This window comes from Electrona antarctica (genome assembly GCF_951216825.1).
Source record: "Electrona antarctica genome assembly, chromosome: 11".
Classification (NCBI taxonomy): Eukaryota; Metazoa; Chordata; class Actinopteri; order Myctophiformes; family Myctophidae; genus Electrona; species Electrona antarctica.
In genome coordinates, this window is record NC_136792.1 from 37208217 (window position 1) to 37224139 (window position 15923).

The 15923-nt window shown below is 43.5% G+C and overlaps 1 long non-coding RNA gene across 1 annotated transcript in view; it reads right to left on the minus strand.

The window, feature by feature from the left end:
• LOC306932497 overlaps nt 1-14837 on the minus strand; it is a 44445-nt gene extending 29608 nt beyond the window's left edge. The window contains exon 1 of the long non-coding RNA XR_013791108.1: nt 14711-14837. This is a non-coding gene — a long non-coding RNA (uncharacterized lncRNA). The remainder of the gene's footprint in view (nt 1-14710) is intronic.
• Nucleotides 14838-15923: the final 1086 nt, after the last annotated feature.

A 15923-nucleotide genomic window follows, 5' to 3' on the forward strand; every position in this document is an offset into this window, starting at 1 on the left:
GGGGTTAGGGGAGGGGTTTATATTGTGATGTCACTATATCATTGTTTTTTGACATTGACACGTTCAATGTTTCAGTCTCCAGGAAGAAACCTTAAATACAAAAGGAAGACATCATTGCACATAACAACCACACCATGGGGTCTAATGAAGTACTGTCACCTCATAAACACATGGAAAACTGGAAAAAATACAAGAATCAAGGCACTCCATATTTAAAAATGTCATTTGAATTGCATGCTATTGAGACAGATGCTGAGTTCATCGTTTACCTGCATGTATCCTATAGTTTAATGTACAGACTACTATCTGATAGTATATTGTTTACGGATGCTAGGTCCTTGTTTTACCTGTGATCCTATAGTGTCCTGAGGTACTACACTGTCTGTCTGCATTCCATGATGCATGTGGTTACCTTGCTTATTGTACATCGCTCTGGATAAGAGCGTCTGCTAAATGCCTAACTTGTAACTTGTAATTTGTAAGTATAAATACAGGCAATATGTCTCTCTAGGTGGTCCTCAGACGAGCCCTCCACCGTCGCTTCCAGTAATCCAGGTATATCCACGTATGTTAATGTGGGACGTCCTCTTGATCGATGCCCATGTGTTGGTTCCCACAGCACCAATTTGTTGGCAGGCAGTTCTCAGTGTCTTTGGCAGTGTGTCCTGCTAGTCTCATTCTCCTGGCTGCTATATTCTGGCTCACCCTTGGTATTCCCCCATACGGGGACCGCATGTAAATCCGACGGAGCATTAGTTCGACATGTGGACGCATCTCGGACTAGCGCCTGCTCCCGTGCTTGCGGTTATGGTTAGGTTAGGGTTTGAGGTGGTTTGTCGTTTGTCGGACGAATGACTAGTCTAACTAACGTACTGCACCCCCTCATACAGGGTCTTGTTGGTAACATGTGTACTCTTACTGATGTTAAGTACTGCACGCAACATTCTGGTGTAGCACCCGTCTAGAGACTCCTGCAGGGTTGGCTTCAGGGTCCAGTATTCACTGCAGTATAGAAGAACAGTCTCTACTGTTGCATAGAAGAACAGTCTCTACTGTTGCATAGAAGAACAGTCTCTACTGTTGCATAGAAGAAACTGAGTTTGATATCTCACTGACACATTGCCCTCCATAATGGATCAATTCCGTATGGTGACTGTTAGCACGACAGATGAATGTATGGGTGCATTATGTATGGTGACTGTTCCCACGACAGATGAATGTATGGGTTCATTACAGATGAATGTATGGGTGCATTACAGATGAATGTATGGGTGCATTACAGATGAATGTATGGGTGCATTACAGATGAATGTATGGGTGCATTACAGATGAATGTATGGGTGCATTACAGATGAATGTATGGGTGCATTACAGATGAATGTATGGGTGCATTACAGATGAATGTATGGGTGCATTCCGTATGGTGAGTGTTCCCACGACAGATGAATGTATGGGTGCATTACGTATGGTGACTGTTCCCACGACAGATGAATGTATGGGTGCATTTGCAATTTACTACAAAAATCACTCATTCTCTCTCTCTCTCTCTCTCTCTCTCTCTCTCTCCATCCATTTATCTGCAGTAATAAGTCATGTACCACTTCATAAGGCGGACTTAATTATGGACACAGAACTCTGTCTCCATGTGAAATTCATTCAACCAACACACACGCACGCACGCACGCACACGCACACACAAACACATAAAACCCTTCCTAATCATTCCATCTCCCGTCTTGTCCGCCATCATTCTTCATGTCCCTGCAATTTTTTGATGCCTCATTAAATCTCCCACTCCCACTCTCTCTCTCTCTCTCTCCCTCTCTCTCTCTCTCTCTCTCTGTCACTGTGTTAAATGTATCATTAGTGTTGTTCTGTATGGCTCCACATCATGTTTGCTGCCACATTCCAGCACTTCCACAAACCACAGCTCTGTGGTCCCATTAACTCCCCCATTACGCCTGACACACACACACACACACACACACACACACACACACACACACACACACACACACACACACACACACACACACACACACACACACACACACACACACACACACACACAGTGGGGGGTGTTGACTGTCAGAATGCTCGCTTCTAAAACGTTTCCCGTCTATAAACGACTGCCTGAATCAGGGGCACACCGGTCAGCGGTCCTTATGTCCCTGAGTCATGTGTAACTCCAGGGGGTTAAAAAATAATAACAATAATAAGGTTACAATTAGGGCCATACAGAAAATCACACGTTAAAATAGCAAGAGAAACAAATAACACAAAAGAGGATGATAATTAAAAGGTAGTATACGTTTGTTACCTCTGAGTCACTGACACTAAAATCTGATGTTTTAATTTTAATTTTTTCTATGAACCTGTGACTTGACATCCATACTGTTATAAAACCAAAATAAAAAGATTTTGAAAAGAAAGAAAAGGTAGTATATAACATAGAAAAGCCAATACAGAATTCGACAAGCAGGAGAAAAAGGGAGATTATATAAGGAGAGAGAGGGTCAGGGTGATTTAGGAAGGCTTCTCTGAATTTAAAGGATAAGGTATAGTATCAGCTTGTTGAATTGACTCTGGTCTAGGGCATTCCAGAGCTCAGGAGCTCAGGCAGTGGAGTCTCAAATACCCTTGGTAACAAGGTGAGTTCAAAAATGATATTCTTGGCGAAGAGATTCGGTGAGAACAGAAGAAAATTAGCAGTCAAAGTACAGTTGTTACTCAAGTTCAATGTTTTCCAGGTGCCTCTTAGCTGAGAGAGATGAAGCAGGGACCACCACTACATAATTGTATACAATTGTGTTGCAAATTCTTTTAGAAAACATTTTTCAATTATATAAAACATTACAAAATTGTGATTCAGATTAAAACATTTCATGGATTTAATAGAAAAATGAATAGACTTTTGTTTGTTTATTTTGTTTTATACATTTACTTTTCTGTTAATACGCTGGATTTAATGGACATTTAACCACTTAAACTCTCAATACTCTGTAGTAAACTTGCCCACAGAGCACCAAAATCTGACATAATTTACACATCCTACCTTGGTCGTGTTTTATCCCCCATTCTGAATTCCCAGAGGCTTTCTTTAAATCGTGTCAAAGAAAAACTGTGTTCCAAAAATAAGCAAATGATCCCGGAGGTTTTATGAAGCATCAACTGGAAAACGCTAATGTTACTGGATTATTTGCATTGCACTGATTCTGATTTTTACATGACTTTATCTGGCTCTAAGCGAAAATTCAATAAGGAAGATCTCTGTTGTCATCTAACAGTGGTTCTCAAAGTGGGGTCCGGGGACCCCCAGGGCTCCTTGAGGGAGTTCCAGGGGGTCCGCAGCTAAATGATAGTTTGGAATGGACCCTTATAGATCTGTAACTCTGAGAGTGTACAAATGGAACCACATTTGTACACTCTCGGAGTTACAGACTCTTAACGGTCATATCATTCGTTTTTGAATTTGAATTAGAATAAAATCAATTAATTAGTTGATTTCCGTACTGTGAGAAATTTGTTTCAGAATCAAAATCCCCCCAATATGACCCAGAATGGTCCATTTGGTCCCTGTATAGCCTACTAAAACAACATAATGTGCTGCTTATGTTTCTGTTCACGAAACTAATGAGGCCAGATGAGTGTTTTCTCCAAGTAAAGCAACATGCATGATTGTGTTCACACGCCCACACACTAATAACACTATGATAAAGCAGTCTTACCACACACACGCAAACGCACACACGTGCACGCACACACACACACACACACACACACACACACACACACACACACACACACACACACACACACACACACACAGATGAAGCAAGGAGGAGAGGCGACAGAGCGTGTAAGGAAAGGGAGGGAATGAGGACACGATGAGAAGGTAAGATTCTGAGAGAGAGAGAGAGAGAGAGAGAGAGAGAGAGAGAGAAAGGGGGGGGGGGGGGGCATAGAGGTCGTGGTCCAGCTCTTTGCGGTTAACCAAGTCTGAGGTTAGTGAGAGGTTATACTGACTATGGCATTCCCCAGACCTCATAAACACACGCACGCACGCACGCACGCACGCACGCACGCACGCACGCACGCACGCACGCACGCACGCACGCACAGTGTCAAATGTTATATTTATTTCAGCAGTGATCTAAATCTTGATGGAAAAACAAGACTCTGGTGTGTGTGTGTGTGTGTGTGTGTGTGTGTGTGTGTGTGTGTGTGTGTGTGTGTGTGTGTGTGTGTGTGTGTGTGTGTGTGTGCGTGCATGTGTGTATGCGTGCACGTGTGCGTTTCTTTTGACTGACTGACTAGTGTCATTGTGTGCGATCCATCATGTTATGGACTGCATAATGGAATGATGTTTGGCTGAGCTCCACATGTCCATATGTGGTGTGATAACAATGAGACAAAAACAGCTGTTAATGTCATAAATACACAGACGCTGCATTGACCACTGGGGTCGCACGTCAACACCCACCCCCATATTAAAGGAGCCCTTCACCCAAAATGTGACTATCAAGTACACACCCCATGATGCCTTGAATTCAGAGAGATTTTTTGTTTGGTTGTTAACTTGTTGGTTTTGTCGCATTCCTATGCCAATAATTTGGTGACTGGCTATTGAGTATTGCAGCCACCCGGTCAACAAAACAATCTCCATGGATTCAAGGCTTCATGGCGTGTGTAATTGATTCATTTTACTGTCTCTTCCCTTGCTTGCTATAACTCCACAGGTCGACCAAGGGAGTCTTAGTCGACTACCAATCTTTATAGTCGATTAGTCTTTTTTCTTTCTTTTTTTTGCATGATTCTAAGCCTAACCCTAACTTTCTTTTCCTGTAGTTGCCTAATCGTCGACTACCAGTCTATAGACAATGTTTGGCCAATCATAGTCAACTATACTAGCCCTATAGCTTGTTATGATGCTTTTTAATTGTGGAGAGGCCTGCTTCACTACACAGGGTTTACCCGTCGCGCCTGCACCACGATAATTGCGCTCAAAACCTTGACCCGTCCCGCCGCCACGCAGGTCAACCTGCGGGACCTTCGGGCACCGGGCCGGACCGCACACCACTAGTGTAGTGTGTACCATTCATTTTAGCAGTCTTTTTGTTGACACATCTGGTCTGTCTCATCACAGTCCCTGGCAGAGCTGTGTTTTCCTTGTCTTTGTCTTGTCAGTGTCTGTGCTCTGTGTGGGAGTGTGTGTGGGCATAGGCTTGGCTTGGCTCCAGTTACCACTTGGTTCACCTGTTCCCAGTCCCCTCATTCTCTCCAGTCAACGCACCTGACAGCCATCAGCTTATCACCTCCAGTCTAAAGCCCTTGTCTTCTATCGCTGCATCGCCATCGTTGAACAACCACAGTGGTAGTAGACGCTTCTAGCCAGTGAACTCTTTGTAGTGATTGTTCCCTGTGAACTTCAGTATTCTTAGTGTTATAGTTTTTGCGTGTTGGATTTAGTCTGTACTGATTGTACTCCTCCTCACCTGCCTGCTGCATGCCTGGCCACTGACTGCTTGTTGCTCTGCTCTGCCTGCCTACCACCTTACCCTCCTCATTCCAAGTTTGTGTGAATAAAACACCCTTGAACTTTAAGAGCTTTGTCTGTGTCTGCATTTGGGTCCACCAGTTCTTGGTATACCGTGACATGTCTATACTCTGTTAGAACTGCAATTCCCCAAATTCCTCAAACAAAACCACAGAAGTAGGCTATATAGCGGTCCAAAAGACCAAAACATATGCTGAAGAGTCCTAACGGCAAGGGCATTTTGGAAAGCAGCAAGCATTGTCAGAAACGGTATGCGTTTTCACTTAATATACATAAAGAGTGAGTGGTGGCGCATAGGCTAGCCTTTGCCTGGCATGACCAGACTAATATCACTGCGTAGTTATTTGTCTGGCACTTCGGTGTGGAAGATTTATGTCCAAGGGTCGGTTTACAAACAGATTCCAATGTCACAGCAAAGAAAGTCTCAGTTTGAATAGTGGGCTCTGATTGGTCACCCACAACTCTGGGGTGAGCGAAATGTAGAAAGAAAAAAAAAACATCTCCCCAGATTTGTCTGGTTTACAGGCTAGCACATACCACATACTGTATAGGCTCAGAGAGTGCACAAATGTAACCAAATGGACGAAGAGGCCATTTTGGGGCCAGAAGGGACAGAAGGATAATGCAATTTGACGGTATATTTCTATGTGGGGTCTTCAGTTTGGCTGTGTCTGCATCTGGAAGGTTTGGAGATGTTAGCTGAAATCACACTTGTGTGAAGTGAGGGGATGTTCTCATGTCCGTGAAAAATAAATGTATTTTGTATTTATATCAGCTAGATGACGTTGCTCAAATGCTGATTATTTACCCTAAACAAAGTCCATAGACTTGGCTGACACAAATTACATCATGATTTACCCTAAACAAAGTACATAGACTTTGGCTGGGACAGGAAATTTAGAATTAGGCTCTTTCCTATGACGTCATTTCGGAAAGCCATGCATTGAAGGGGATAGCGGCCCTCAAAAAAACCCCAATACATTTCATTTAATTTTGACTGACACAGCACGACTCTGAATATCAATGAACATTCATTAATTTGAATATTTGGCAAAGATGTCTGCTCTGAATGACCATACTGAATGAGGCGGAATCGCCTTTGTGTCAAGGAAAGTGTGTGTGTGTGTGTGTGTGTGTGTGTGTGTGTGTGTGTGTGTGTGTGTGTGTGTGTGTGTGTGTGTGTGTGTGTGTGTGTGTGTGTGTGTGTGCGAGAGAGTGAGACTGTGTATCTTATGTTAATCCACTTGTTTAAAACATGTATCTGTTTCCCTAAATAATATCGGCTAGTGTCATCTGTGTATGTGTGCGTAGTCTGCATACGTGTATACGTGCATACGTGTGCGCAACTGCGCATGTGTGCTCATGTGTGTGTGTGTGTGTGTGTGTGTGTGTGTGTGTGTGTGTGTGTGTGTGTGTGTGTGTGTGTGTGTGTGTGTGTGTGTGTGTGTGTGTGTGTGTGCGCGCGCGCGCGTGTTATTGTCCCTGGCTTCCCGCCATTCTAATGTGTTCGCATTTGGAGGCCAGTGGGTCAGTGCAGTGTGTGTGGTCTCTCACTGTCTGTATACCACACCATGCACGTGCGTGCGCACGCCCACACACACAGCAGTACCACGCTGTGCAGCTGTGGCGTGTATTGTTGTACATTGTGACATAGTGTTGCATTGTGTGTATAGCTGCCTGCTGTGCGGTGGTTACAGTTTGTGTTATTGTTCTCATGCCACACACACACACACACACACACACACACACACACACACACACACACACACACACACACACACACACACCACTGCTCTTATTACAGCAGCAATAACAACTATAATATTTTCTCATATTCTATGGACAAAAACACACACATTGTTAATGGTCTGGCAAGTGCCCTGGGATGGATCAGGTAGGGAAATGACATTCTCACAAGCATTTTAATTTCCAGGACCCTCAGTTTGATATTTTAACTATGTCTTACGCCAGTGGTTCTCAACTTTTTCCACCAAATAATCACATTTGAACGGGGGTTAAGCTCACAACGCCAGTCGCAACGCAAGGCGTCGTGAGTTTGTAGATTGGCTATTTTCACTATTTTTGCTTATACTAAGTACTTACAGTGTCTCTCTCACAGAGCTTGTACATCTCCTATTTTCAAACATTTTGGAAAAAACATGAAAGTGTGAGAACTACCGATTTAGAATGCATTAGCCCAAAGTCGCTTATAATAAGCAGAACTATAGCAACACTGCAAACTGCGCTGGTTTTGTGCTGATGCAGAGAATAGCCTCTGTTGTGTCGTACGATAAGGACATGACGCCTCCAGGGGGATCGGCGTAGAGACACTCACTTGCTGAAGTCTCCCGTACTGCCATAAATATGTCATCACTGCCGCACACTATAAAAATTAGATGGGACCTCGCTGCGTGCGCTGCGCGCATATAGTGCGCACATATAGTGCGTACATGCTTGTGTGCGTGCGTGTGTGTGTGTGTGTGTGTGTGCGTGTGATATGGAATTCCCCCTTCCAGCATAATGTCTCTCTAATAATAGATGTTCGGTCTGCTATTAGGCAGGTAGATTGGCGTGCGTGTCAGTCAGACAGTGGGAATTCTTTCTCTCTTTCTCTCTCTCGCTCTGTCTCTCTCTCTCTCTCTCTCTCTCTCTCTCTCTCTCTCTCTCTCTCTCTCTCTCTCTCTCTGTGTGTGGGTATGGGAAACTATGATGTTTGCATTGCCAAAGCAAGTGTGAAATGAAAACAGTCCAAACTGAGACATGTATGTGTACAATTAAAACACAGACCTACTAGAGTAAACACATGTCTGTCTGTCTGTCTGTCTGTCTGTCTGTCTGTCTGTCTGTCTGTCTGTCTGTCTGTCTGTCTGTCTGTCTGTCTGTCTGTCTGTCTGTCTGTCTGTCTGTCTGTCTGTCTAGTGCCAAAATTCTAGTTCATCCTCAATGTAGCACTCTGAGGTCGGAAATGCTGTGGTGTCTCTTGTGCGCACGCACGCACGCACGCACGCACGCACGCACGCACGCACGCACGCACGCACGCACGCACGCACGCACGCACGCACGCAGGGAGAGAGAGAGAGAGAGAGAGATCAATGCAACACTGCTGTCTTTGTCTGTCTAACCTCAGCTCCTAACCTCTGATTATGTTAACGAGCTCACTAATTACTGCTCTAACGATGTACCCCCAGTCGCCATGGAAACCGCCATGCAGACCATAATATCCATAATTGTACCCCGGGCTTAAATATTAGGGCATGGTTTGAGATGTTTCAAATAGTTTGGGCGTGCTTGTTTTGTCTTCCGCAGCGCCGGACCAAACTGCACAGCGCAGCACGATCCATCCGGGGTGTTAGTTTCACTCGGACGGTGTAAAAATGCAGCGGTGAAATGTTAACTTAGTGCATCCGTTCCTCGAGTCACAGCCTTATTTCCCTTAGTCATGTCTAACTCTGAGAGTGTATAAATGTTACCCAAATGGACCCACTAGGGTCCAGTTGGGTTACATTTGTACACTCTGACGCCTTTTTTCCAAAGGCCCCGGGCGGCGAAATCGCATTTGGACGACTATATTAATATCAATTGATTACGATGAATAAGTGTGTCCTGTATACGCTCATATACGGTCCGTTGAAAACTTTTGATTTAAAACAAGCTTGATTTTCGGCTCATTTCTCTAAATTATATGATCCTAGCTTACAAAAAGTATGTTTTGGGTGGATTAAATGACATTCACGGGATTTTTTCTTCATGACGCTCTGAGCCACCACCAGATGGGGCTGTTTGCGGTCAGAGAGTTAAGGAATGACCAAGTTATGTCCATTTTGTCCTTATTTCCCGGAGTCATGTCAAAACTGTGAGATTGTACAAATGCATTCAAAGTGTGGGGTTTACATTTTGTGAATGTTGTTGACCGCAGCACAAAAATGTAGGAATTTGGAACGCAATCACACACACAACCTTCTCACTTTCAACACAGAGGATGTGAAAACAAGGACATGAGAGGAGAATCGATTTGATTGTCACCACATTGGTTTACACATGTAAAAAAATTTGATTTTGCGAGGAGACTCAGGACTCAGGAGACGAGGTCATCGGAATGGCTGAAAGAAAATTCTGAAATAAAGCAATTAACTGAGAGAGAGAGACAGAGGGAGAGAAAGAGAGAGAGAGAGAGAGAGAGGGAGAGAGAGAGGGAGAGAAAGAGAGAGAGAGAGGGAGAGTCGGGTCATTGAGAGGAAAAAGGAGAGAGCTGTTTCCAGTTAGGAGGATTGGGAAGGAGGGGGGGGGGGGGGGGGTGGTGGAGGGGGAGGGAAACAGAGTTCAGTCTTTTCCAAACAAACAAGAGTCCATGTTGAAACCCCGTTCCATGTTTATTATCCTCGTGGATATACTGCCTTAAATCTACCAAATATCACACGCTAATGCAGCGCTTCTCGACCTGCGTCCCATGGCTGTGGCTCACGGCCCACCGGCGGGGCCTCGCTGGTATACTGCTGCAGGTGGGCCCCCAAAATGATCAAAGATTTGAACCCATTTAAGACCTATAATATGGCCGATTCTAAAATCAGTACTTTCAAGACTTTTCAAAACAAATCACAGAAATAGAGGATGTACAAGCTCGCAGCTCGGCACCGAGTGAGCTTGTGCATCTGACATAGAAAAACATATTATGAATAAAACAAAATCAAAGTCAAAGTCATGCGATTTCGCTCCTTGGCTGCGGCTCACCGCTCCAAGAGATGGGTCAAATGCGGAGAACAAATTTTACTGCGGTAAATGCCTCCCTGCTTGGCACTCAGCATCAATGGAAGCCCTATAGATCTGTTATTTTATTTGTTTGTTTTATTTATTTGTCCAAAAATGGGCCCCAACCCACTGTTTGGGAAACTTAGTGCACTAAACTAATTAGCTAACGTTGCCATTATTGCCATTATTGTTCTCATATGAAGCTCAATATAGTTGAAGGAATAAGGGAAAAGGAGTTTTTGGAAGGAGTGGAGAGAGGTTAAAAACTAAAACGAGAAAGGGCTAGAAGGAGAGTACAACAAACTAAACAATTTGCCTCTGAGAGTATAGTACAAGTAAAAGTGATGACAATTGGAACCTCCAAAATTGTAATTAATGCAGTACTTGAGTAAATGTATACTTAGTTACTTTACACCTCTGGTAAGGAATAAGGGAGGAGGGGAGTGTGTCTTCCTGCCACTGTCTAGACTTCCACATCCATTCTTCTGTCCTCTATCCAAACAAACACACACACAATGGACCTGGCACTGCCCTGCACGCTGGCACTACTGAGCCATGTCCTGATTTCCCTGAGTCATGGCCTTATAGCCCTGAGTCAACTCTCAAGTGTTCATTTGGTTACATTTTGAACAATCAATAGATACTGTACATTTTTACACCCATTCCTTCCAAACAGGATTTTCTATTAGTTTCTAGTAGCTTGGAATCCTCATTGATGATGTCACTGGTAGGCAGGTTTCTGAACTGTCCACATAGCCCACCAATGACTCAGACACTTTTATATGGTGAGGATGCACAATATGCATTAGTGGGGGAAATGTTTTATCCAAAGATATAAGTTCAAAGAAATTGGGTATATGGGTATATATAGAGAGAAATCAGATTAAGGTAAATTCTACAAAATGTCTTCTAAATCAGAGTAGTTCTACTGGAGATCCCCACATCTGAAAATGTTTTGTGCCAGGGGCCTCCAGAAGAGAGGGTTTGTGTTATAAATGTCATAATCATTAACTACTTTCAAGGTTTTTCAAAAAAGTTCAAAAATAGCACAAGCTCGATGTTGGACATGCATCTAGGCCTACTATTTTTGAGAACCACTGTTTAAAATCGTAAGAGTTTTTTTTTTTTTTTTTACATGTTGCTATATAGTTAAAATCTAAAATGACGGGTTAAAGGTCTTTGCATGTGTGTTTGTATAGCATGTGCGTGCACATGCATGCGTTCACATGTGTGTACAGACTGTACAGTATGTGTGTGTGTGTGTGTGTGTGTGTGTGTGTGTGTGTGTGTGTGTGTGTGTGTGTGTGTGTGTGTGTGTGTGTGCGTGCGTGCGTGCGTGCGTGCGTGCGTGCGTGCGTGCGTGCGTGCGTGCGTGCGTGCGTGCGTGCGTGCGTGCATGCGTGCGTGCGTGGACTGTGGACATATACTGCCAATCCTTAGCTGTCACTGAGATGTCTGTACGTTAGTCTTTGTAATTAAATAACGTACTTTAACAACAACGTCCTTGTTGATAAGTTGATGTGAACGAGATAGACAGAGAGACAGAGATAGATAGATAGATAGAGAGAGAGAGAGAGAGAGAGAGAGAGAGAGAGAGAGAGAGAGAGAGAAAAGAGAAGGGGGGAACACAGAACATTTATATAACATCCTGTCATCATTTAAGACACAGGAAGTCCAATGACCTAGTGAAGATGTTCCATCCTCATGCATGCTCTTTAGATCAATGGAGAAGGACCCTATAATGTTTTGGACAAAGCCCCGACATCTGAACATTGTTTGTGCCATGGACCGCCACGCAAGATTTGTGTTGTTAAAGAGTCTCAGAAATATTTAAATGTCTTATTTTGTATTGTTATAGCCGGTCTACATGCCCACAACCACAACATGTGGGAACTATAAAGGACGAGTGCATGCAGCCATGCAGGGCACCTTGCTGGCACCTTGATTGAAATTGGTCGTTTTGTTCCAAAATGTTAGAAATAGGCCTGTACTAGGGTCAAAGTGGTTCAAGCAAACCAATTTTGATGATGCATATAACTATATAATATAATATAATTTGGGTGGGGACCCCCTGTAACTCCCTCAAGGCCCACTTTTTGAGTGGTGTAAACCACTCCTACAACTGGCTTTTGTTGAGTGGTGTAAACCACTCCTACAACTGGCTTTTGTGTGCAGAAAAAAATGAGCATGGTTGCTATGTTCAAAATAATTTCTGACGTAACGAAATCATACCCGGGTGAACTGGATGACCGTAGCAACCATGCTCATTTTTTCTGCACAAAAGAAAAAAGCCAGTTGTGAAATCACATCCGGGTGTGATTTCATTACGTCAGACATTACGTCAGACCACAGCTGATCATGCTATATAAAACCTTACACCACTCAGTTCACACGGGTGTGATTTTTAAAAATGAGAACCACTGATTTAGACAGCTTCAGATGTAGAGCGTCACAGTCCCGCCCCCTACCAGGGCCCAGGAAATGATTCTCCGTTCATTTTCCTCATAGACATTTCAAAAAGTATTTATTTAAAGACGTTTACGCCGCGGACAAAGCCAACTCGAGTCGTGACAACTCATGACAACAAACACCATTTTTTGGGCTGAAAAAATAATTAGAAAGAAGAAAAAAACGGCAGGTTACAACACTTTTTTTGTTGTTTTTCTTCTTTGTAATTATTTGCTTGGTCCAAAATATTGGGTTTGTTGTCATGAGTTGTCACGACTCGAGTTGGCTTTGTCCGCGGCGTAACCGTCTTTAAATAAATACTAATAGAAATGTCTATGGGAAAAATGCATTGGGAATCATTTCCTGGGCCTAATTGATCAATCAAACAATCAATGGGGCGCCATTGATAGATTGATAGATTGATAGTGCGTGTGTACGTGACCTATAGCCTATAAAGCATAACTCTGAGTGTAGGCCTATAGCCTATAAAGCATAACTCTGAGTGTAGGCCTATAGCCTATAGCATAACTCTGAGTGTAGGCCTATAGCCTATAGCATAACTCTAGTGTAGGCCTATAGCCTATAGCATAACTCTGAGTGTAGGCCTATAGCCTATAAAGCATAACTCTGAGTGTAGGCCTATAGCCTATAAAGCATAACTCTGAGTGTAGGCCTATAGCCTATAAAGCATAACTCTGTAGGCCTATAGCCTATAAAGGAAGGACCCCCATATCGACAGCATGCCTATAAAACAGCCATAAAACATCAGCTGGACAGATAGGAGGCTCATATCTTCAACTAAAATGTTAATAATTGTGGATCTGATCACCGGTCAACAGTTAGGCCTAGTATTATGACAAAGGGGCAAAGAAACCATTATGTTCTCATAAAACAACCAGTGGTGGAAAAAGTACTCTTTTTTACTTCAGTAAAAGTATCAATAGGAATACTCAGTGCAAGTAAAAGTCCGGAACTCAAAAAGTACCTGAGTGAGTGAAAGTACAAAAGTAGGCTATATTGGCATTGAAATGTTACTTAAAGTACCAAAAATAAAGTAGGTTATACTCTTTATGCAGAATGTCCCATTAAGTTATCAAATGTATAAAATCTTTTGAAAATAAAATTTCCTTTGGGCTTTTAATTGAATAGGCCTCCCCCCACCGCCCCCCCCCCCCCCCCTTTTTCCCCCTCACTGTATATGTTTCTTTTCCCTTTTTACCTCTATGATGAATTCCTGTTCTGTTCTTTGACTATATAGAACGTCTCTAAATGTTTTGATGAATTGAACATGGTGGACCCTCTTGTAAACAAGAGTAATGCTTAATTGGGTCGTCCACTCACAGTTAACAGTCTTTGTATTGAGTTTGTGCTTGAAAAAAATAAATATTTCAATCAATGTATTATCAGTTTGCAGGAGGAAAAAAAGCAGTTCTATACGTCTGCTGTTAAAACCTGAGAAAGCCTATGGCTTGAACTGTAAAAGAAAGAAAGAAAGAAAGAAAGAAAGAAAGAAAGAAAGAAAGAAAGAAAGAAAGAAAGAAAGAAGTCGGGGTCTGCGGTCTCATAATGTGGAGTGAGGAGAAAGTTTGAGGAGACCCTGAATAAGAGAATAGGCTGCGAGGCTATAAACTGATCTAGATTGCGATCTAGATTTATTTGCGCTGTTTGCGCGCAACACTACCGTACGGCGAAATATTTACAGCTGCTTGTGCGAGCGAAGAAACTAATCAATGCAGTTATTATGCACATACACAAACACGCACGCGCGGGCGTGTGTTGTCGTACGTGCATTCGTTCTTCACACGGGCACGGCACGGCACGGGACGCACAAATCAACCACGACAACTTTCACTGTCAGTGACAAGTTTGAGCAAATTAAAGCGATAATCACCGTGTATGACTCAATACAAAAACACAATGTATGAATGCATCATGAATCAATATTTAAATGGACCAAACCTTGGTGGGTGTTGCAGAGATGGGACGTCCCGCATGGGAGTAGATAGGTCCTAAATTCCCGTTACTTCTCTCCCCGTGTTCCCATGTCTTCTTTCTGCAGCGGTAGAGCCTCTATTCCGATGTCTTCACGAAGTTCTCGCCCCCGGGTCCAAGTTTTTGCTCAAACGACTTCGGTACCCCCTCTCTCTCTCTCTCTCTCTCTCGTCTCTGAGCGATAAACCGGGGCGTTTCTCTGACTACGATCAAGTCCCCCCCCTCTCTAAAAAGCCGAAATATAATGTCTTCGGGTTCACCGGTCGATCGCCTCCGTGTTGGTTGTGCACACAGCAATAAAAATCCCTCCCAATAAAGTCCCACTTCGGGTTCTATAAGTCAGATCAGATCACTCCGAACAAAGAGTTGTACATACATAGGCCTATACTGCACGAAGTAGGCTAAAGCAGCCAGAGATTGATCATTGCATTGCAGGGACACACAATCGAGATATCCAAACATGCAAGTCCACAGAAGAGAGAGAGAGAAAGCAGCAGCTGGGCGTTAAAGCTTCTCCATATGAAAAAAAAGAGAAAAAAACAGCCACCAATAAAAAAGAAGAAAAAAAAACACCCTATATTCTCCTTGCCAAAAAAAGTTAAAATCCTTTTTTATTCCTGTTTCGGGAAATGTTTTTTTTTAGCGGAGCTGGCAGAGCAGCAGGAGATTCCACACCTCTAACCAGAAGAAGGAGAAGACATTCTTCTAGTTCTGTCCATCCTCCAACTTAGAGTTTCTCATCCTTCTCCTTTCTGCAGCTAAACATAAGTTCAAACTTCACAGTCAGAGCCAAGTGGACAGAGATGACAAACTAACTTATCTGTTCATTATTATCTCAGACTCTCTCCCTCTCTCTCTCTCTCTTGTCGAACTGGGCGACGGGAGTGCGCCTCATTGACGGAGCTGTTTGCCATTGGCGAGCGCGCATCTCAGAGAGGAACAGATGTGCGCGCGAGTAGCCTACGGATCCCCCAGATGGGGGACGTGGAACCGGAACACAACTTGTCACTGAATGTTTTGTTTCTCTTTAATATACTTTCTTCTGTCGTCAGTGCAGAACATAATAAGTTGCACGTCCCCCCCCCGCGCAAGGGAACGAACGGGGTGAACGGGCGGTTCCGGGTTCGCACACGCACGCACGCACGCACGCACACACGCGTACACACACACACACACACAC